The following is a 21,954-nucleotide window of genomic DNA, read 5'->3' on the forward strand; positions in this document are numbered from 1 at the left end:
CCACCCAAGCTTCATCCTGCTTAGCTCTTGCAGTAACTGCTTTGCCGGAAGGATGACGGGTGCCAGAACTCCCAGGGGGTCGTAGACGGAACTAACCATAGAAAGGATACCCCTTCTAGTAAGTGGTCTGTCTTGGATGGCTATCTTGAACTGCAGTGAGTCTGATTCAATGCACCACTGGATACCGAGTGCCCTTTCGACTGGCAACACGTCCTGATCCAAATCAAGGTATTTTATTTCATTAGCTCTCTCCTCTTCAGGAATTGAGGCTATAACAACGCGACTGTTGCTGACCCACTTGTTTAGTTTGAAGCCTCCTTTTGCACACAAGGCTGTGAGGTCTTGAGCAAGCGTCAGAGCTTGATCCTCCGTTGCCACTGACTTTAGACAGTCGTCTACGTAAAAATTCCTCAGCACTGTGTGTATGACTTCTGGTGTGAAGTCTTCTCTATGGTCCTTTGCACACTGCTTCAGAGCGTAACTGGCACAGCTTGGCGAGGATGTAGCTCCAAAGATGTGCACTACCATCCTGTACTCTTCAAGCTCTCCATCCAGATCTCCGTTTGGCCACCAAAGAAACCTCATCAGGTCTGAATCCTTGTCTGGGACTTTAACCTGGTAGAACATGGCTTCAATGTCTGCTATAAAGGCTACGGGTTCCTGCCGGAATCTGGATAAAACGCCAATAAGACTGTTTGTCAAGTCTGGGCCTTGTAAAAGCTGGTCATTCAGTGAGGTTCCTTGGTAAGAAGCACCACAGTCAAATACCACCCTTAGCTTCTTTTTCTTGGGGTGGTAAACTCCATGGTGCGGGATATACCAAGTCCTTTTGCTGCTGTCCTGTGAGCCTTTTTCCACTTTTATGGCATAGCCTTTATCCAGGATGTCGGCCATGAACTTGACGTAGTCCCTATGTAACTGAGGAGACTTGCTAAGTTTCCTTTTCAGGCCGAGGGCCCGCTGTTGTGCCACACAGCGATTATTGGGAAATTCAGCATCCTCCTTCCTAAGTGGTAGGCCTATGTTGTAGTGGCCATCCACCAGTTTGGCTGACTGGGAGACACGCTCTATGAAGACGTGGTCCTCTCTAGACATTTCAAGCTGCTCCTCCCTCTGTCGTTCGGGGAAATCATACTTGATTTGTTGCTGCAGAATCTCATCTAGCTGTACAACCGAAATTCTGTGTGCCATTACAGTCGACTGTCCACAGGGGGAGACTGAACCTTTTTTTAGGGGTCCATTGACGGTCCAACCCAACATTGTTTTAACGGCGTATGGACCATCTCTCTGGCTGTTGATAACCATCCATGGTTCCATTGCCTTTGGTACATTGGTTCCGATTAACAGGCCAATGTCAGCATCAATGTGACGGAGATGTACCTGCTGCAAATATGGCCACTGATCCACGTATTCCTGAGTGGGAATATGGTCTTTGGTCACAGGTATTTTCTTCTGCGTGTAGACAGCGGGGAGTTCCACTAGTGTGTTGTCGTCCATGCCACATACCTCCATTCCACAGACCACGGAGGTACTGACGACTTCCTCTTTATTCATGGTTTTGAGAAGGATGTCTGCACTTCTTCCTGAAACCTTGAGGTCTCGGAGAAGAGCTTCTGTACAGAAGGTGCCGGTGCTTCCTGAGTCCAGAAAGGCATAAGTTTGTATCATGCGATTACCCTTCTTCATTTTCACCCTCACTGGCACTATGGATAACATGCAGTCAGGCTCCCCGGCCCCTGTGTGGGTCTCGCCGTCTCCAGTTATAAATGCACTGGTAACAGTCTGTTCCCTATTTTTATTTTCTTTACCACCGTCGACCTGTTTATGTATGTGGAGTATGGTAGGGTGCCTAAGTGAACACACTCGACAAGTCACTTTCTGTGTGCATCCCTTGCTCATGTGTCCATATGACAGACAGCCAAAGCACACTCCTTTGCTTTTCAAGAAATCCAACTTTTCCTTTTGTGGCTTCTTGTCCAGTTCTCTGCAGAGGTCCAAACTGTGCTCTCCCTGACAGAACAAACATGGCTTGAGGGCGGCTGGTGAGGGCCTTCCAGTAACTCTCTTAACGGGTGAGACGCTGGTAGTAAAACCACTCTTCCTCTCCCTTGGTGTACTTGGTCGATATGGAAGTGGTCCTGATGTTCTTCCTGAAGAGGTGGGTATTTCCTTTAGGTTCCCAAACAAAGGATGTGACATGATTCTAGCTTGGTGATCAATGAAATTAACTAGATCATTAAATCTAGCTCTCCGTCCACTTTTCTCTTGTAGGTCACATGCCAAGCCTCTTCACCTCTCTTTCATTTTGTATGGCAACTTAGAGAGAATGGCTCTCATTGTGGTTGGATTATCCATCTCCTCCATGTACTCAATGCTGTCCATCGTTTTACAGCATCCAGTTAGAAAGACTGAATATGCTTGTAGGGCTTCAGCATCTTCAGCTTTGACTGCTGGCCAGTTGAGGGCTTTATCAATGTGAGCTGTTGCAATCTGGTACTCGTTGCCATAATACTTCTTTAGGAGCCTTTTGGCCTCCGTGTATCCTATTGAAGCGTCCATATGTTGGCAGCTTCGTACCACTTCTCGGGGTTGCCCCATGGTAAACTGCTCCAGGAAATACAGTCTGTCCTTGCAGTTTTCGGTTCTATCCTCAATACCATGCTCGAATGCACGTATAAAGAACCTGTATTCTAATGTATCCCCTTTAAACGTGGGTACGCTGAGAGGTGGTAAGGATGATAGTCTTTGCTGTTTCACCAGTACTTCAGTTATACTATTCTGATGTTGCATGACGTCGACGATCCTGCCCATGTCGGGTGTTTCCCTGTATCCTTCTAGAGTGACAGCACCATCATGTCTGACGGCTCCATTTTCATGCTGTTTCGCAGATCCTCCATGGCTGACCCTTAGAGCAGACATTCCAATTTGGGGCTGTTGTGACGTTTCCTTTCGTCTTACAACAGGCTCCCCTCCTATGTTGCTTGGTCTTGGGTAAACAGGGTGATATACAGTTTGAACACTTTCTGGTAACAGGCTGCTGTGTCTGTTCAACTGTGCAAGCTGAGCAGATGGAGTAAGAGGCTGGAATTCCACATCATACACATCTGAATTTGTGATGGGTAATGTTGTGATGACATCAGTGGAGGTGGGCGTCATTGCCTCTCGAATAACCTTTTGTGAGGCTTCCTTAGACCTTTCCCTTTCATCGAAATATTCATTCATTCCATCACCTGGTCTATTGTCCATCTCATGAATGTTCTCATATTCTGTAAAAACATTCAGTTTAGCACTGGTGGCTTGTATTTCAGTTTGCAGTTCCAACTGCTCCCTTTTGGCCTTTAGTTCAGCCTCCTCCTTACGGCTCCTCTCCTTTAGTTCAGCCTCCTCCTTACGGCTCCTCCCCTTTAGTTCAGCCTCCTCCTTGTCGCTCCTCTCCTTTAGTTCAGCCTCCTCCTTGTCCAGTGCTTGTTTCTTTATTAATGCTTCCGCTTTGATCAGTAAAACTGCCTTCTCAGCTTGTAGTTTGAGTCGGGTTGAGGATGTAGAGGAGTAATCAGAGTGCCTACTACCCTTTGATGACCTCCTTGAACGCCTTGAAGAGGTGTTTGAAACGCTGTCCTTTGGGTGGATCTCTTCTTCACCTTTGTCATATTCAATCTGTGGTTGTGCTGCTTCAGTCCATGTTTGAACATGGGCAGAAATGCATGCAGTGATGCTGCTTTAGGCTCGTACCATTCTGCTTGGTCCTCTTTCGTTTCCTCTATGGATATTTTGGTTAGCAAACCCTTTACAGCTGTATTGAGTTCATGTAACTCGCCACACAACTTGGAGAAATCTGTCATTTTTGTGTGAACCAATTCCACATTTCCATGATTTCCCATAAGTTCAGTGATTTCATTCCTTTTTTTAGTAAGTGCACCCAGTTTTGCACTTCTTGATCCTTTTAATTTTTGTAAAGGATCCTCAAAAATACCACTCTCCAGTTCCGCCATAATGTGGGCAGCTAACGAAAACCTCTTAATTCAGATGAGCAGCGGCGTTGTATGCATTTAAAACAGAACAGTGTTTTATGAATGAAGCAGCTAGGGCGTGGGAAACAGCGCACTTGGCAAATGCTGCGCGTGATGTCATCCACTCTCAAACGCACACACCGACCCGCTGTCAGAACTAATTCCGTATCGCTGTCAACCACAGAGACAGAGTCCGTATTATATTTTCCTCTTCACCAGCACAAGACACCTTCAAACAATAAAGACGGCCGCGCCGTTTATGTTCATCACATCCACTCCACTCAGACGCAACGTCTTTGATCCAGAACGAACATCCACTCTTTACGTTACCTCCTTCCTTGTTGCGCTTAGAAGTTGTCAGTCGGCTTTGTCAGCGGTAGTTTTTGACAATATAAAGGCAATCATACGAACCGCAGTTGCCTTGAGGCTCCAGGTAATGCGTTGTTAGTCCGACACGCTCCGAATTGCAATCCAAAAAGAAAAGATGACGCTGGTCCAATGTACTTTCAAAACAAACTGGATTTATTGGGAAGCGAGTCACAACAGCCCCAATAGCTGCCTACCACTATAAAACAAAAAAAGGGTTATGTACATGAACTTAAACTGTCAATCAAATGCGAATTGAGTGCGGTCAAAAACTATATGGTACCGCTCCACCTGGGCCTGCATGAACTCTAAATTACCTGCCATGTTATAGGAGTGGTTAGGGGGAGCGTGGGATAAAAGGGGAGTTGACCAGGTAAGTCTCCATCTTGGAATTCATTGACAAATATTAATAAACACAAAGCACGAATACCGTAATAAACTACATTTCTAAGGGGGCAATAAAGTTACAATTTATCATCATAGGATTTGGCTCCTACAACGATTAATCATATTCTTGATGTCCCCCAGCCTGTTTGTCTTGAAGCTTCCACTGAAACATGTGAGCTTTTTATTCAGTTTTTTATTGACAAAGTTGCCAACATTAGAGCTAGCACGTCCATCCCTACATGTGACCATTCCACTACTGTAGAGATGGCGCTGCTCCGACCGGCTGCCTTTCTGTTCGCTCCGTCGAGACTGTGTTTACTTTTGTTAATATTTATAGTTTTTAGAGTTTTGTTCGTACCAACTGTTGGTGCATTTAATGTATATGACCGTCAGTCACTCATAGACATTGGATTACGGGAAACTTACCAACTGGATTACTCACTGGAACAGCTTTCCGTACCGCATCAATGGCCTGAAGAGATTCTCCGGAGATTTGGACCAGATCCTTTGTTCCCAGAGCCCAGGAAAAGACGACGAGGAAAGAGGGCTGGGATCCGTAACAGGCTGAGATCCAGACGCCACCGTACACCACTGCCCAGTATATTGCTAGCCAATGTACAATCAATTGACAATAAACTGGATGACATCCGAGCAAGGATTCAATATCAAAGAGACGTTAGGGACTGCAACGTCCTCTGCTTCACCGAAACATGGCTAACACCGGACGTCCCAGATCACGCAATTCAACCAGCGGATCACTTCTTTATCCATCGCAAGGATCGGACATCAGAGTCCGGTAAACAACGTGGAGGAGGTATTGCCTTCATGTTTAACAAAAATTGGAGCGATCCAACTAACGTGAAGGAATTATCCAACCACTGCTCCCCAGAACTGGAATATATAACCATCAAGTGTCGTCCTTTCTTCCTCCCGAGGGAGTTAACGGCGATCGTCCTGATCGGAGTGTATATTCCACCGCAAGCCAGCAACAAGGTTGCGCTCTCCAGACTACACGACGAGGTAAATAGAATACAAGTGGCTAACGTTAACGCCGCCATTGTGGTGCTGGGAGATTTCAATAGCGCCAATCTGAGAAAGGTATTGCCTGACTTCTATCAGCATGTGACTTGCAACACCAGAGGCGGTAACATCCTAGATCACTGTTACACGCAATTTAAAGGTGGCTACAAGGCTCATTCTGATAGTGGCTTTGGTAAATCAGATCACGCGTCCATTTTTCTTTCACCAAAGTACAAACAGAGAATTAAAAGTACTCCTGTAGTCTCGCGAGAGGTGCAGAAATGGGATTTGACGTCAGAGGAGACGATCCGGTCAGTGTTTCACTATACAGACTGGAATGTGTTCCGCGACACAGATAACATTAATGTCTACACGGAGACAGTGCTGGACTATGTTTGTACTAGGGTGAAAGAAACAATCCCCACTACCAAAATGAAAGTTTACCCAAATCAAAAACCCTGGGTAGACAAATCCGTCCGTGAAGCTCTGAGAGAGCGCACCAAAGCATACAACGACGGCCTAGTGGCAGGCAACATGAATGACCACAAGGTGGCGCGATACAACGTAAGGAGGACAGTGTCAGAGGCCAAACGGCGCTACAGGGATAAAATTGAACTCCAATTTGAACAAGCTGACTCTAGAGCTATGTGGCAGGGGCTCAAAACGATGACAGACTACAAAGGTGCCTCCCTCAAACTGAACAGTGACATCTCCTTAGCAAATGACCTCAATACCTTCTATGCGAGGTTTGATGCTGGTAATAACAACACCAGCTCACAAGCCTCGGCAATGGGGGGGGGGGGGGTCGGCTGCTGATGGAGGCGCAGTGTTCAGGGTAACAGAGCATGAGGTGAGGCGGACCTTTAAAAAAGTGAATATCAGGAAGGCAGCAGGTCCGGACGGCATCCCCGGCCGCGTCCTAAAAGTCTGTGCCGACCAACTGGCCCCAGTATTCACTGACATATTTAACCTGTCCTTAGAACAGGCTGTCATCCCCACCTGCCTGAAGAAGTCCACTATTATCCCTGTACCCAAAAAATCAAAGCCTGCTTGCCTCAACGACTACCGCCCTGTAGCTCTCACCTCCATAGCCATGAAGTGCTTTGAGAAGCTAGTAAAGGGCTACATCTGCTCCTCCCTCCCCATCAACATGGACCCCCTGCAATTTGCATACCGCCCCAACAGGTCCACGGAGGACGCCATATCCCATGTGCTGCACACAGCAGCATCACACCTGGACAAGAGGCAGGGGAACTATGTGAGAATGCTATTCATCGACTACAGCTCGGCATTCAATACCATAGTCCCCTCCATACTCATAGCCAAGCTCAGGGACCTGGGCTTGGGCTATGACCTCTGCCAGTGGGTCTTGGACTTCCTGACTGGCAGACCCCAGGTGGTGAGAGCAGGCAACTGCACCTCCTCATCCATCACCCTCAATATAGGGGCCCCCCAGGGCTGTGTTCTGAGTCCCCTCCTCTACTCCCTGTACACACACGACTGTGTGGCTCAGCGGAGTAGCAATACAATCGTCAAATTTGCTGACGACACAGTGGTGGTGGGCCTGATCTCTGCCAACGACGAGAGGGCCTACCTGGAAGAGGTCAAGGTCCTGGCGGGATGGTGCCAGGAAAACAGCCTCTCCCTGAACGTCAGCAAAACAAAGGAGATGATTGTGGACTTCAGGAGGTCGGGGGTCAAGGACTACAGCCCCCTCAGCATCGACGGGGCACCGGTTGAGAGAGTCAACAGCTTCAAGTACCTCGGGGCCTACATATCCGAGGACTTGACATGGACCACACACATTAACAGTGTTGTGAAGAAGGCACGACAACGCCTCTACTTCCTCAGGCGCCTAAGGAAGTTCCAAGTCAGCCAGAAGATCCTTAAGAACTTCTACTCATGTACAATAGAGAGCATCTTGACCGGCAACATCACCTCCTGGTTTGGGAATAGCACTGCACAAGACCAAAGCAGACTACAAAGAGTGACACGTTCAGCCGAACGCACAATTGGAGGGGGGCTCCCCACCCTCCAGAACATTTACTACAAGCGTTGCAAGGGCAAGGCTAAGAGAATCATTAAAGACTCCAGTCACCCGAACAACTGCCTCTTTGAACTGCTGCGGTCAGGCAAGCGATACCGGAGTCTCAAGGCGAGCACAGAAAGACTCAGAAGAAGCTTCTATCCCCAGGCCATCAGGCTGCTAAACGAACAATGAATGAACACTACACAACAACAACCACCAAACGCACATAGCACACACATCCACACGCACACACCCACTTTAAACAAACACACTGTAGCACCCACTCCACACACTTTATAGCACACACCCACTTTAAACAAACACACTGTAGCACCCACTCCCCACACTTTATATTTATATTTATGGATGAAGGATTGCACTACAACTCGTACACCTTACTGTAAATTGTACCTAAAATTGTACCTCATCCCATTTCTGCTTTGCACTAGATAGTACTGTACATTAGTACACTGCATAGTATTGTGTATTGTATATTATATGGTAACTCAGAACATTGTACATATGTCTATACCGAACACTGTGACCTCATTTTCTTCTTCTAAATTCATGCTATATTATGTTATTATGTTATTTGATACTATCTTGTCTAGCACAGTCTCTGGAGCGTAACAGTAAGAAGCATTTTGTATGAAAGTATTCTGTACTTCTGTATGACAACTATTAAAGAACTTGAACTTGAACTTGAACTGTCAGCTGCCCTGCCAAAGTTTTGACAACTTTTGCTCCAACTCTACCTCCTGTAGAGATCTCCACAGCCTTTCGCAGGCATTCTACACCCCCATACGACCCGGGGTTTGATGGGTCATAATATATTTTAGCTAATACACTGTCCATATTTTCTAGCACCTCTCTCCTAGGATTATAATACAGGAGTGAATAAGTATACAGGATTTTTTTTTTTTTTTTTTAAACACACCTTTTTATTGTTTGTACAGAAGCATAAAAAACATTTCATTCTCTATACACTTTTGCCAGTTTTGGCACTGTGGACATGAATACAAGTACAGAGTCGTAGACTGCATCAGTATCGATCTCGGGGTAATCTAAATGTATATCCTTAATAAAAAATTTCAGACATTCGCTATTCTTAAATGACTGAAACTCGAAGAGCAATCCTTCACAGATCCCCTGCATTCGTAGAGGGGACAGGATGGGTAGACTCAGACGCCCCAGAAGGGCGCTGATTGTCGGTGTCAGCTGGCCACTCCATAGCATCGTCAACAAGGCCGCTTCATTGACAACGTAATACAGCGATGGTTCAAATAGACATTTGTGCTGCTTCTGACTGGGATGCTGTATGCTACAGCCATAGCATTGCTCGATGAGATGTTGATCGATACAGCACTTCAGTACTTCGGCCAGAACTAATTTAATACTGGCTATCATTAGATGGTCGAAGAAGCCGGGTCTCTCGTCAATCACTACCGGTAGTACTGTAAGTCTTCTCCTCTCAGCGACAGGCATTTCTTCCGGATAACCTGATTTAGGGGTGTGTGATCGCCATGGGCTATTTGGGGGTGTGTAGCCAGCCTCTGCATCGACGATGGTCTCCTGTGATGACAGATCTAGTGTTTCGGTGGTATTCATCGTTACCCCGCTCCAGATAATTGAAGACGCGTCACCCTGAGATGTTGATGGCTCCGCGATTCTGTATAGGCAGGCTGGTATCTGGACCCCGGGGGAGACATTACTGGTTAGAGGAATGTAGAGTAGCGGTGAGCTGGATTCAGTCCATTTCGTATCCAGTGTAGAGTTCGTACGGTGAGTAGGTCATGATTACTGTCTAAAAGCACATATGCGTTGTAACCAGTGTGCGAACCATAACATGGTCTTTGGGTGAGCCAAATAATACTCACAGGATACTGTGATCGCACTCGCAGACGTTACTGTAGCCTGTAGCCTGTAGGCCTTGTGTATGTATGTATGTGACAAATAAACCTCTTGAATCCTGTCATATATTCAATCAGTTTCAGTAACTACAGAACACATAATACTAGACAACTCACTTGTTGAGGTCCGGCCGTCTGGACGGTCTGGGCTTCCACAGCACATTCCATGATAAAAAAAAAGTATCAATTTAGTTAGATAGATGATAGATCATTATCCAACACTGTCTACAGTATCCTATCCTGTGTTCTGATACGACCGCAGGCGCCGGCACGGTCACCGGGCGTTGTCAATAATAGTCCCCACCGGAGCAAAGTGGGTCAAGTTTGATTTGTGCCGTGCGTGCGTGCAGGCTGCAGCGCCGCCGCGCTCCGAATGGTAATTGCAAGAATAGCATGCATGTTGCCATATTATGAGTGAATTAGTGCGCAAATCATTAATCATACATCCAAAATAGCATACGTTTATTATTATACACGATGATTATACAGAAAATTACAGAAAAATTAGAAATGCATGGCAAAAGTAGCATTTATTTTCAGTAATTTAGAGACCCCCAGGGGAGCTTTAGAGACCCCCAGGGGAGCTGATGTCTGATCTAGGGGAGCTATAGCGGACCGAGCTCCCCCCGTGGATTGTAACTGGTTGTAACTCTTTTAAAAGGGTGCTTTATGGATAACACGCCCCTTCTTTCGCACCATCGCTCGGACAGTCACACTCCAGTTCCCCTAATTCGATGTCCGGAAAGAGTCATCTCCTTAGGTGGTCCATATCTGATCGCACCTTTAGCATCTCGCTCGTGACAGCTCCACAGGTGTGAAGACATTCTAACCATGTGTTTATAGGAACACGAAATAGGGTGCTTTCGGGTCCCATCGCATACCTTTTGAAAATAGTCATATCGCCTACCCCACTAACTCCTGGGGTGGTATGTATAGAAATACGAGCTGTGTAATAGATGTAGTAGCCATCTATATCACTCGTCCCCGATAGCAGATTGATTAGCTGGCCATCCTTAAGCCTTCTAGCTACTAGACCATCCAAAGCCTCAAACAAAGCTTTTTTTAGTTGCCAGAACTCTCTCTCTCACTTAAATAGAGCTCTGGCCTTCTTCCCACGCCTTGGAAGTCTGCTAAAGCCATTTTATATATCGCAACGCTGTCTAATCGTCCATCATACTCCAGACTTAATACACCGTCGGAGACCGGCCACACTTCATTATAAATATCCCGTCCATATCTGCATGGTGCCTGTAGCAATGCTTTAATACGAGCAAGTCTGTCTGATGTGTGTATAACGGGTGTAGACATATTGTCAGCCATTATGTTCTAGGGTTTCTCTAAGAGGGGATTTTCTAAATATATAGTTTTTTATACAACGCCCACATCTATGTCACGCGTAATATCACACACCCCCCATAAACACACATATACCTATAACACTGCCTATACAGACGCCCACAAAGCCTACCCGTATCATATCAGTAACTTATTAACAGTATCTAAGGAGATGATATTATTTTGATCACATTCTGAGAGATCAACCGTAGTCACGTCTTCTCTGGTCTCTGTAAGCTGCGCTGTTGTTGACATATTAACCTTGATTTATAACTAAGATAATAACGTTGTGTCGTGAGAGATATTCGCAAGGATGATTATCTGGTGAGCCTGGCATGCTCACACCTCTGACTGCCTTTATCAGTTTAACAGAATGTCGTATTAACGCTACATTCAAGCCTATACCCCAGCTGTAAAAACATTATGGGGTTTCAGATTGGCAGCCTATTGAAATGTTTCACTTTGACACCCATGATCACTAGAGGAACCATGATCTGTAACAGCCATTTTCTGAACATATTGTATTTTTCTTAAAAATATTCCCCTACACATACACATTTGTATTTTCTGCTTAAACAAACTCATCCATATTCTACACACAATACATTGTAATTTTCTGAACACAAGTGTCTTTATCCAAGAAACCATTTTCTGAACACATGTGACATTCTCCAAGAATCAAACACACACACACACACACACACACACACCTTAGGGGTTGTGAGTTTTTCTTCAGAAAGGGGGAGTTAGACATGGTCGTAAATCTACTGGCGGTGACAGAAGCTGCATCCCTGAAAAAAAAGGATGTCATACAAAGTCATAAATATATAACCCCTCTTGACAGAAGCTGCATAGGGTTAGTGATTCGCTGATTTCTTTCGTCTCTCCCGCCTCCTGCTGTGACAGCGAAGGGGGCTGTCATTTCAGAAACAGCAAACTGACACTTTCAGAAACAGCGTGGGGTCCCCGTTTGACAGAGAGGCTGCAGTTTGACAGAGAGGGAGACAGAAACAGAGGGGGAGATGCAGGCCACATGGGGATGGAAGAAGGCATTCTCCATACAACCATTTTCTGCTTAAACAAACTCATCCATGCAGGCTACATGGGCATTTTGGGGTACATTCAAACTCGTTCATGGGGGATTCTCCATGAAACCATTCTCCACTTATAGACACATTGTAATTTTCTTAATTCCCCTACACACCCATTGTAATTTTCTTAATTCCCCTACACACATTGTAATTTTCTTAAATCACACACACACACACACACACACATACACACACACATTTGAAATGTGTATTTATATCCACATACATTTATTCTGAAACTTTTATTCTGAAACTACAAAAAAAAAAAAAAAAACGTTTATTTTGAAAAAAATCTGAAAACTCCTCCCCTTCCTGAACCGGATGTCCCTCCCCTCCAAAACCGGAAGTCCCGCCTCCTTGAATCATCGACCAATCAGAAAAGGGGGCGGGACTTAGGGTCATAAATCATCTCAAAGGGGGGCGTGGCTACAATCAATCAAACTTTCCAAATATGGTCTGACAGAATGTGCATCCTTATTCTCTCTTACCCCTGCCCTTAAGAGTAAAATGGATCCCAATACATCCCCACTCTGCTTTAAATGCAAGATAGATATTGGAAACCACGTCCACTTGATCCTGTGTAAAGCTCCAGAGCTATTGGTTCGACATCGTAGAGGAACTATCTGATATATTCCAGACCCCCATCGAACTGGATCCCCTCTGCCTCTTACTAGGCCTCCCAGATATTCATATTGCCAATTTCAAACATAAGAGACTGTTCAATCTGTTGACATTTGCTGCTAGGAAAAACATTCTGTTGTTCTGGATCAAGGACGAGGTCCCATCAAAGAGGTCATGGCACAATATTATAATGGAATGCATTCCCTGTGAATACATCACGTGCATGCTGCACTCTAAACTTTCTATGAAATATGGGACCCATATCTGTCTCATATCGGGCCTGCACTGTCTGCCACTGTACTTGGTGGGTTTCCCCATTACCCATAGCCTCCTTGTGGACCAATGCTGCCTTGTGTTGTTTTGTTAATGCTGGTGTCGATGTTGAGGGTTGAGTGATGACAATTGTAAAGGTGCAAGCGTGTTCATGCCCACATACACACACACACAACACACGCACGTACACACACAGAACACATATGCACTCACACACATGAAGCATGCACACATAAAATGCACAAGACTTACTAATCACACACACATAAAACGCACACATAGGGTACGCACAAGCACATAGGTCAAACACACATATAGTACACATACACACACACGTCGCACACTTAGTCTATTTTAGTACATCTGTCCTAACACTGGCAGGGATCCGAATCCCCAAGAGCCACCTCAGGGATACATAAACATGGTTGCTAGTGCCTGAGCCACATTGTTATTATTATTATTATTATTATTATTATTATTATTATTATTATTATTATTATTATTATTATTATTATTATTATTATTATTATTATTATTATTATTATTATTATTATTATTATTATTATTATTATTATTATTATTATTATTATTGTACTGTTATGTTCTGTTTTATGTATGAAAATAAAATAAAATAAAAACATTTATATATAAAAGAAATAAAACTGAGCTCATGGTTGTGGCACGCAAGGCCCTGCTCAGGAAGGTTGGATATCTCACCCTCGATATAGACGGCTGCTCCATCTGCCCTTCCCCAAAGGTCCGCAACCTGGGCGTTATCCTGGACTCCACCCTCTCCTATCAAGCCCATGTCAGTTCCGTCACCAAATCCGCCTTCTTCCACCTCAGAAACATCTCCAGACTCCGACCATCACTTTCCAACTCCACAGCTGAGACCCTCATCCATGCCTTCGTCACCTTCTGCCTGGACTACTGCAACGGGGTCCTGTCCGGGGTTCCAAGCAAAACCCTGGACAGGCTCCAGTATGTTCAAAACTCAGCTGCCAGGGTTCTCACCCCCACCAAACCCTGGCAGCACATCACCCCCACCCTCATCCACCTCCACTGGCTCCCCATCAAATCCTGCATCACCTACAAAACCCTCCTGCTCACTTACAAATCCCTCCATGCTCTGGCACCTCAGTACCTCACTGACCTCCTCCACCCCTACACTCAGTCACGGTCCCTGCGATCCACAGACACTGATCAGCTCTCCATTCCCCGAACCAGACTGCAGACCTTTGGGGACTCCCACCCTCTGGAACTCCCTCCCTGCAGAACTCCGCAACGCCCCAACTCTGGACTCATTCAAAAAAACTCCTCAAAACCCACCTCTTCAACTTTAGATACAAGAGCAACCGCTACAAGCTCTCCTTCCTTCCTACATCCAGGGGTGCAGTGCTGGGCATACGCGGTCAAACGACGTTTGGGCTTCGTCACTGAGGCAGAAGTGTGTGTGGTGTGTGTGTGTGTGTGTGTGTGTGTGTGTGTGTGTGTGTGTGTGTGTGTGTGTGTGTGTGTGTGTGTGTGTGTGTGTGTGGAGTGTTGGGCGTGTGTTATGTGACAAAAGTCCCCAGCTCCGACTCATGAAAGAGGAGAGATACATGTATGCGCGTGCGCGCGTGCGCGGGAGCGCGCGTGCACGTGGCGTTTGGCCTTGGCCCATATTACGACTGCACCACTGCCTACATCCATCGCTCTCCTAAATAACGACTAACTACTAAATAAATAACGTTTGAGTTGAAGATCTGTAGCTTGGTCTTGAGTGACAGGTTTTTTTTACCTTCCAGATAATGTTTAGCATGTTGAATGATGTCCTTGCCTTTCCAATCCTGGCTTGGACATTGTCTGAGCTGGACAGGTGTGTCTAAACTCTCGACTTTTTGCGATTTCATTATCGATATCAGAGCCTGGCTTATAAGGAGTTCTCGGAGGCGTGTCTTGTATGCAAATGACCTAGACGGGAACGCGCGTTCATAGTGACATTCCTCATCACCGGCATCCCAGCTGTGATCATTTGAGCTACTTAAGACATCTTCCCCACGCGTTGGGGAATCAGAGTGAACATGTCGTTGATTCTGTCTCAGTCGGTTCCAAGATGGTTGCCCTAAGAGAAGTCTTTGGCAAATGTTGGAGAATGAGACCCATTGTTGGTAATTCCACCCTGTTAGGGTCCTTTCCACCCTGTTGAGTTCCTGTCAACCTGTTTTCTTTTTAAATAACTTAACAACTATGTTAAATGTTTTACATGTTTTTGTGTTGTAAAATTTGCACAGTTGAAAAGGATCAACAGCATACATGTTTTTTATTAGGCAAGATTGTTTAATTATTTATTTGGGGTAAATTGGGTGCATACATGGGATTGTTCTGAATAATAAACAAATGTTCTACTCCACAATTATTGTTTCATTATCATTCAAATAAAACCATATATGATGGAATAAGGGACACATAAGTTGTAAGAAAAGCTAAGTATTGTTGAATATTTACATTATTAACACTTTGCAATAGCTAATACTATGTATAATTATATCCCTAACAGGGTGGAACTCTCTCACGGTCGATGGCTGAACAATCCACCCATAATTATTATTATGTAAGTGCTTGAGCTCTTGGTATGTACTTTTAACCCTGAGAGGCCCAAATAAAAAAGGGTGTGGGGGCCAGAGGGTGTGACCTATAAACACATGAAGGGTGCTGTGACTGAAAGAAAGGTTGAGAAACGCTGGTACATGTATATATGGTGTGGCTCTTTGTGGTACCACAGTAATTTTTGTGGCTCTTAGTCTCTGACTGGTTGGCTCTGGCCTGTTTGTAGAACTGCCCTGTGTTGTTGACAAAGCTAAACCCATGAACGAAGTCTAATGGGAACATGAGAGGATGCCGGCAGTATTGCACTACTGAGTTATTTGCTGCTATGTTTCAATATTATAATAAGAAGAAGAAGATGAGGAATAATAATAATAATAATAATAATAATAATAATAATAATAATAATAATAATAATAATAATAATAATAATAATAATAATAATAATAATAATAATAATAATAATAATAATAATAATAATAATAATAATAATAATAAATTGTATTTATATAGCACATCACAGTCCAGTCGCATTACTCCAATTCAGCCACTGGGTGGGTGGCGCTGCTGAGCGGCCCTCACAGCGCGGACCTGAGAGGCTGACGCCCAGGGCACACACAACGCGAATGAACACGGACGGACGGACGGGCGGCTGCCGCTTCACTTCCGCTCCCATGTTAACGGACGCTACTGTGCACACTGGCGGCAAGCGGGCGGCAAGCTATCTTTTCCGCTTTGGTTGGATTCGAGGCGGCGCGGGAGGCGTGCGCCACGCGACTGATTGATTGATTGATTGAAAATTGTATTAACAGATTGCAGAATGGGTACAATACAGTACAGCTCTCTCTTTTTATCTCTCTTTATTCTCCCTGCCTTTCTTTCTTTCTTTCTCTCATTCTCTCTCTCCAGTCACTTTCTCCCCCTCTCTTTCTTTCTTTCTCGTTTTCTCTCTATCTTTCAATATATGTTGTTCAACCAGCTAATGTGTCTGTATCTTTCCCAATGCAAATAAACCATATTACTTACTATACTTAGTACCCCGCCCTGTCTGTCTGTTTGTTTGTCTATCTGTCATATCTGGTTGCCTGTCTGTCTGTCTGTCTGTCTGTCTGTCTGTCTGTCTGTCTGTCTGTCTGTTTGTTTGTTTGTTTGTCTATCTGTCTATATATCTGGTTGCCTGTCTGTCTGTTTGTTTGTTTGTTTGTTTGTTTGTTTGTTTGTTTGTTTGTTTGTCTATCTGTCTATATATCTGGTTGCCTGTCTGTCTGTCTGTTTGTCTGTTTGGTTCTGTATCGTATAGCTCTCGCTCGGCGTCACTCTCTGCACTGTCCTCGCACACGTGCACACGCACTGAATAAAGACCACAATGTACCTTTAATCCCAATATTTGTCTGACCACACCCCTATCAGCTTACCCATATAAGCAGGGGTGGGGCCACCCACTCGCCTCCTTCTCGCTTTCACCACAAGGAAGTGCCTCGGTAGATCCCCACACTTGAAGTGATGTGATGGTAGGAGAAGAGTTGGAAAGCAAGTATACGTTGACATCATATCTTTATTTTCTCTCTCACTATTTTCGAGAAAATACGGCGATATTGTCTTCGTACTGGAGTGTCTGGAAGATGATGATCATTCTAAAAATCCTCCACCGGTTTTCGTATTGGGAGTTCGCGCCGCTACATGCTTTTCCAACTGCAGTCCTTGCTGTGTGCTGGTTGCGGTAAAGGCACAGCTGGGCTGTAGGACGCGCCGCTGTTGTGAGAAGCGGTGGGTTCCTGGTTTGGTGAGTTATGTTTGCTGGCAGGCTCCACTTGTCTGTTAGTGCTATGGGGGCTAATTGACAATGTTTATGAAAACCGGCCCCAGGCTAGGGTCCTTTGTTCAGCCTCTTAGGCGACAGAAGACCTTGGTCTGAAGCCCATTATAGTTTAACTAGTGGGCCGCGACCATTAACACTGGTGATCCCTGTGTTTTCTGGACGAGTGGATATCTCTCTGTCACCGTGTAGCCCCTTCTTTCATATCCAAATGAGAGTATTCCTTCACGAGGAGATATGGGCATAGATGTTCGATAGCGGAAGATCTATGTTCAAGTCAGCTACACAGGCCAGTTTGGGTATTGTGCTGGCTCCGTTGGGTGTTGGTAAAATCACCGTTGTAAAGCTGTGTTGACATCTTGTTTCTCTTTTCTCTTAAAAAGTGAGGAGGGTTTCAGAACGGCGGCCTGTCTGGGTGAGTGTTATATCATTGTGTACAAGTTCAGGTGATAGCTGCTTAGCTTACGGTTAGCCAGTCAGCTGTTAGCTGCGGCGTTAGCCTGCTGTGATCACTGCGTGGCCTACATAGGTTGGGCCTACTGTTAGCCAGTCAGCTGTTAGTTGCGGCGCTAGCCTGCTGTGATCACTAGGAAACGTTAGCTTGCTGCTATCGGCCAAGGCCCAGCGCGGGGTAGCTCCGGCTCCTCGCGCGCCGCCGCGAGCTCCCCTCTGGTCGCGTGCGCCGTTCGCTCGGCGTCTCGCGGGCAGGGGCAGTAGCGACCGACGGTTGGAGCGGCCGTTAGCTTAATGCTACTCTGTTGAACGTGCTTTGATTATAACATGTTTTAAACACTCTTGACTACGACGTCATCTTTGACAGAGGATGTTCGTCGAACCTGCCCTGGGCCAGGACGCAAAGCCTGCGTCAACAAAGGGGACCGTAGCGACGGGTTGGAGCGGCGACGCTGCCCAGATCGAACAACACAGGACGGCTGTGTTTTCTACGGTGTCTTGAGACTGCACATCGTTGATCTACGCTCCGGGTAGGACAGGTCTGACCAGACCTTGTACACTTCTTCTGGCTTTTCCTTCTAAATGTTTTGTAAATAACGATGTTTTCCAAAACGAGTGTTACTGCACTACATTTAGGATACGACGCGAGTTGTGTGTGAATTGTCTTGTCACTAGGTATTTAGCTTCTCCGTGCAAATCGGGTTGTTGTTTCAGATGTGAAAATGATCTGGTTTGTTGTGTTGAGAAACATCATGTGTGTTTATATGTACCGTGTACTCACAACTAAGGGGGTTAACTAACCTATAAAGCTATGCTTAGTGACAAATGAGTAAAGAATATTCTTTTCTCAGCCTGTAATGACAATAAACAGTGTGTTCACATATTAACAGGTTTTCCTGTTTTAACTGGCCGTATTAAGGGTAAAGTAGGAGGATTGTGTTTCCCCCCGGTTCCCTGGGGACTTCTTCATCCTCCTATCAGACATGTTGTTGCACTACATTGTGTCACTGTGTGGTAGGGATACGATGTAACCCTTAGCTTGATTGCTGAGGTTGTGCTAAATCTGCTGGAGTAACTTTATTTTTCTAAAAGAAAAGATTGTTGGTCGCTTTCGTGTGTGCTTAGCAAGGCCTGTGGCCGATACTAATCGAGAATTATGTATTCTCTCATTATGAAAAACGGCGTTCCTCTGTAGAGTGTTTTTGCTATTTTTTATAGGTGATGATGGTTTGTGTGTGTCATGTGACCTACAACTGGGTTGGACTGGCCACAGAAGCACATGTGTAAGTTTGGACCGGGGCTCTTAGAGAGCCCTCTCTATTCTGTGTTTTTTCCTTAGTAAAAATCAGATAGCAGGTTAGCTCATGCGCTGTGTGAAGCTGTCAGACGCTTCATAGAGCTGACTATGACTGTGTCATACTCTCTTATCGTATCATGGGTGTGGGGTCGTAAAGGGGTGAACTGGTAACCTTTCCTCTCCCCCTTTTTTCTGTTGGTCAGGGGTACACCCCCTGTCCTTCAAGGTTCCTGTCACGTTGCGGTCCCGCACGTTACGGGGTGAGGGGGGGGGGGGGGGGAGTTTCATGGTCCCACGGCCTGGAATATTGGGCGTGTGCACCGCAGAAATTCCCCCGCCATAGAGTACGTCACCGTGCGCGTCTCTGTTGGTAGGACTTCCGTGTGCTGTTCAGGTCCATGTGATGGATCTGTTTCGGGGGGTGGTCAGGGCTCCTCCTCACCAAGCTCCTATTCGGGCCTTCTGTGAGTCGGGACTCCTCCTTCCATGTGAGGGAGCCTCCTTCAGAGTACAGAGCCTCCTCCTCAGATTGTCAAGGTGAGTGGACCCTAGAAGGACTCCTACTCTATTGTGTATGTATTCGATTCAAATCGATTATTGAGTGTGTATGGGTTCAGTGCCTCCTCCCCGGAGAGCCCTAAATCCAATTTTTTACATGGCTCAAGGTGCAATATATTCTTTTCAATCTGTACAGCTCGCGTGGGAAGTCTCTCTGGGGATTCCCGTCTCCTTCCTATGGGAGGGTGGTGGGATGTAAAAATGTGAACAATTTTTACCCCCGGCTGTGTAGACTGGGATACATACTGTTGGTGCTTCCTTCTTTTCTACTAAAAAGAGTTGGAGTTAGGAAGTGTCACACCCCTCTTGTCGTTCCCCATGGCGCCTTGGGGATTCAATGACAGGTCTAAATAGCCTGTTCATTGATGTGGGTGTGTCCCGACGCACGTATAGTGCTAGCTCGGGGTGTTCTGTAAACAGGCGACTGACTGGCACGCCTTGGTTGCTTGAGGTTAAAACGGCGTTTTTATAAAGCAACTGGGATGGAGGTTTTTCCTCTTCCGACGACCAAATCCAACAACCTGGTTTTTTGTCATCGACGGGTTCTCGTTCATGTCTGGGGGATGATGACGGAATGGATCTGAACATATGTAGAGGGGTCTCACGCCCTGGGGGTGGGCCACCGGGCGCGGTTCGCCCGAACGTCTGGGTGGCGCCTTCTTTTCATGTTTAAGATCAACACGCATATCTGCCCCTTCTCCTGGAGTAGGCATGTCGGCGTGGTTAGGGCACGGGACTGGTTCTGGTCACGCTGGTCCGGATCAGTTGAACCCGTTGTCCGCCGGGGATGCAGATCTGCTGTTCTGGTACCCTGAGGGACTTGGGCTTTTTTCAGGGGGAAAAATGCCAGGTTGGTCCGGGTGTCACAGGGTTAAGCACTATGGAGACCCTGGTTGGGTACGTTTTTTACTCAGCACTGTCGTAATGGTTTACGGCCATGCCAACCTGTACACGCTCGATCTCGTCAGATCTCGGCCGCTACACAGGTTGGTCCTGGTTAGTACTTGGTTGGGAGACCGCCTGGGAATACCAAGTACGGTGTGCTTAGGGGCTGGTTCTCCATTCTTTTTCGCTCCTCTCTCACGCATGGCGAAGAGGGGCCTGTTGGGGTGGTCTTTGACCTCCTCTGGTGACCCTGTGCTTCCCGTATCGCCGGGCCCGGTCCGAAGTAATGTTTCGTCGACCCGTAGGCCTGGGTTAACCCTTTTTTGAAAAACTGAAACACTTGTACTGCGGTATAGCCGGTGTATACCCGCAGGTGTGTTTTGGAGTTTTTTCTTGAGGGGTTATAGGAACAACCACCGCATTGGGTAACACCAAGGTGGTTGATTCCCTGGTGTGTTGGAGCAGTGTCAACTCCCGGGTTCACCGTTTGAGGGTGCCCCTGCACGTTCATGACGTCTGCCAATCGTGTCAGCCTTCTCTGCCTCAACCCCTCTGGGTGGGTTTTTTTTAAATGGAGGCTTGGTCATGCAACACCGCCAGCTTACGCCCCTTCCGCCGGAGCGGCTGTGTTCAGCTGTCCCCTCTGGCGCCTGTCTCGTCCGCAGTTTCCAGGCTAGGGTTAATAGCCTGTTGCCTGGTTTTTCCCCGGTGCGCTGCCTGCTTCCGTTGGTTAACCTTTTTTGTGTGCTTACGGCCATGCTGACTGCCTGTTCTGCAGGGTCAGTGTGCCAGGCGGTGTACTATTGGGGGGACAGGGCCCGCTCGGCTGAGGGGCCTTTGTCCGAATACGCTGGCGATGTGGGGGGCGGGGTCACTAAGTGCCTACCTGGTGGGGTCTTGATGCTGGCATCATGGACTTCTCCGGGCCCCCGTTCCAGGGGGTCCAGTCCCTTTGGTGGGTCTGGGTCTTCCTTCGCGCTCCGCTGCTACGGCCTTGCCACGGGGTTGGGTTTGCCCTTGACCCCGTGATTCTGGGGGCAGTAACGAGGTTGTTTCCTCCGTTCGTTCCCGGGTGGCATGCAGGTTGTGCGTGTGTGTAGTCGTGGGGTCAAGCCACGGCTGCTCACCCTGTGCGTTGAGTTGCTTGAGTGCCTCTTCGCACGGTCGGGTCCGTCGCCCTCCCGTGAAGCCCCCAATAGGGGGGGTGCCCTCCATTAGGGTGGGTCGGGGGGGCTCGGCCCTCCCTGTTCTGATGGTTGTGGGGGGCTTTCAGCGGGGTGTATTTGTCGGCCGATGGCTCTCGCTCGGCCTCCCTTG

This window comes from Notolepis coatsorum (assembly GCF_963971535.1).
Source record: "Notolepis coatsorum genome assembly, chromosome: 4".
NCBI classification, from domain to species: domain Eukaryota; kingdom Metazoa; phylum Chordata; class Actinopteri; order Aulopiformes; family Paralepididae; genus Notolepis; species Notolepis coatsorum.